Raw genomic sequence first — 2,500 nt, 5'->3', positions numbered from 1 at the left:
ACTGCAGGACACATGAACATCGACATTTTGAACGCATATCGCAGTCCATGCTGTAAGGTACTTTAATTAATTTTAGAGTGCTGCTTGGACTACATATGGTTGAGGGTTGTAAGACTATGCTAAATAAGTTGCTTAAATAATCAATTCAATTTATTGAATTGTGTTTTGAGCACATGTTATATTACTGGATTCTGGTTTTTTGTCACCAAAAGACCGCTATAGAATTCATAATATTAATAGTCAAGATAGAATACCTCATTGAAAAAATCCTAGTATTTTTTTATTAAAATACTTTCATTTTTTTCAATTAATTGAGGAAGGTCTAGCATAAAAATTTTTTATGAACTAGAATTGTCTCTTTTATATTGAAGAAAAAATATGAACATACAAAAAAGAAAAGATTTTTTCATTAAAATGATTTATTCTATAAAATGTAAACTATAAATTAGTATTTGTTTTATACAACCTCAACTCATATGGGACTACCCATATTTGAATTTTACCCTGAATTTAAGCATATTAATGAGGGGAGGAAAAGAAACTAACAAGGATTTCCTTAGTAGCGGCGAGCGAAAAGGAAAGAGTTCAGCACTAAGTCACTTTGTCTTTATGGCAAATGTGAGATGCAGTGTATGGAGTGTTCAATTTCTAGTATGAGAAATTAACGATTTAAGTCCTTCTTAAATGAGGCCATTTACCCATAGAGGGTGCCAGGCCCGTATAACGTTAATGATTACTAGAGAACATTTCCAAAGAGTCGTGTTGCTTGATAGTGCAGCACTAAGTGGGTGGTAAACTCCATCTAAAACTAAATATAACCATGAGACCGATAGTAAACAAGTACCGTGAGGGAAAGTTGAAAAGAACTCTGAATAGAGAGTTAAAAAGTACGTGAAACTGCTTAGAGGTTAAGCCCGATGAACCTGAATATCCATTATGGAAAATTCATCGTTATGATTGCTATATGAATAATATAGTAAGAATGGCGTGCATTTTTTCCATATAAGGACATTGTAATCTATTAACATACCCAATTTATCATAAGATCAATGGCTTAAGTTTATTCAAATTAGTATGCTTGCGTATTAACATAGAATAAATGCTTTTGATTCGATAAAGTGTTGATAGATCTATTATATATAGCGCTTGAATACTTGTATTCTATAATGGCACATTAATCTTGATTTTTGTGTTTATTATATGCGCTTATATGATTTACAATGCGAAAGATTCAGGATACCTTCGGGACCCGTCTTGAAACACGGACCAAGGAGTCTAACATATTTGCAAGTTATTGGGAATATAAACCTAATAGCGAAATTAACATAACTTTTATGGGATTAGTTTTTAGTCTATTTATAGTCTATTAATTCAATCCCGGGGCGTTCTATCAGTTATGCATAATAATATTTATATTATTTATGCCTCTAACCAGAGCGTACCTTGAGCATATATGCTGTGACCCGAAAGATGGTGAACTATACTTGATCAGGTTGAAGTCAGGGGAAACCCTGATGGAAGACCGAAACAGTTCTGACGTGCAAATCGATTGTCAGAATTGTATAGGGGCGAAAGACCAATCGAACCATCTAGTAGCTGGTTCCCTCCGAAGTTTCCCTCAGGATAGCTGGTGCATTTAAAAATTATGTAAAATAATCTTATCTGGTAAAGCGAATGATTAGAGGCCTTAGGGTCGAAACGACCTTAACCTATTCTCAAACTTTAAATGGGTAAGAACCACACCTTTCTTGGTATGAAGGTGTGGTTGTGATATAATGTGCCCAGTGGGCCACTTTTGGTAAGCAGAACTGGCGCTGTGGGATGAACCAAACGTAATGTTACGGTGCCCAAATTGACAACTCATGCAGATACCATGAAAGGCGTTGGTTGCTTAAAACAGCAGGACGGTGGACATGGAAGTCGTAATCCGCTAAGGAGTGTGTAACAACTCACCTGCCGAAGCAACTAGCCCTTAAAATGGATGGCGCTTAAGTTGTATACCTATACATTACCGCTAAAGTAAATGGTTTATATTCAATCTCGGTTGGATTTTAAACTTTGAAACTTTAGTGAGTAGGAGGGTACAATGGTGTGCATGGAAGTGTTTGGCGTAAGCCTGCATGGAGCCGCCATTGGCACAGATCTTGGTGGTAGTAGCAAATAATCGAATGAGACCTTGGAGGACTGAAGTGGAGAAGGGTTTCGTGTGAACAGTGGTTGATCACGAGTTAGTCGGTCCTAAGTTCAAGGCGAAAGCTGAAAATTTTCAAGTTATAATTATAACAAAAGAATGCATTGCGCATTTTTTTCGTAATTAAACACTTGAATAATTTTGAACGAAAGGGAATACGGTTCCAATTCCGTAACCTGTTGAGTATCCGTTTGTTATTAAATATGGGCCTTGTGCTCATCCTGGCAACAGGAACGACCATAAAGAAGCCGTCGAGAGGTATCGGAAGAGTTTTCTTTTCTGTTTTATAGTCGTACTACCATGGAAGTC

The 2,500-nt window shown here is 36.3% G+C and overlaps 2 non-coding genes across 2 annotated transcripts in view; both read left to right on the top strand.

The window, feature by feature from the left end:
* The window catches only part of LOC133322202 (5.8S ribosomal RNA), a 179-nt gene extending 70 nt beyond the window's left edge, over window positions 1-109 (top strand). The window contains exon 1 of the ribosomal RNA XR_009754034.1: window positions 1-109. This exon is cut by the window's left edge and continues 70 nt beyond it. This is a non-coding gene — a ribosomal RNA (5.8S ribosomal RNA).
* Window positions 110-478: 369 nt separating this feature from the next.
* Window positions 479-2,500, top strand: part of LOC133322199 (large subunit ribosomal RNA) — a 3,924-nt gene continuing 1,902 nt past the window's right edge. Inside the window, exon 1 of the ribosomal RNA XR_009754032.1 lies at window positions 479-2,500. This exon is cut by the window's right edge and continues 1,902 nt beyond it. This is a non-coding gene — a ribosomal RNA (large subunit ribosomal RNA).

The sequence above is a fragment of the Musca vetustissima genome, unplaced genomic scaffold, assembly GCF_032173495.1.
Source record: "Musca vetustissima isolate MV318-11 ecotype Yass unplaced genomic scaffold, APGP_CSIRO_Mvet_v1 utg16594, whole genome shotgun sequence".
Lineage (NCBI taxonomy): Eukaryota > Metazoa > Arthropoda > Insecta > Diptera > Muscidae > Musca > Musca vetustissima.
Note: the sequence above shows the minus strand (reverse complement) of the source record. Positions and strands in the feature narration are given on the sequence as shown.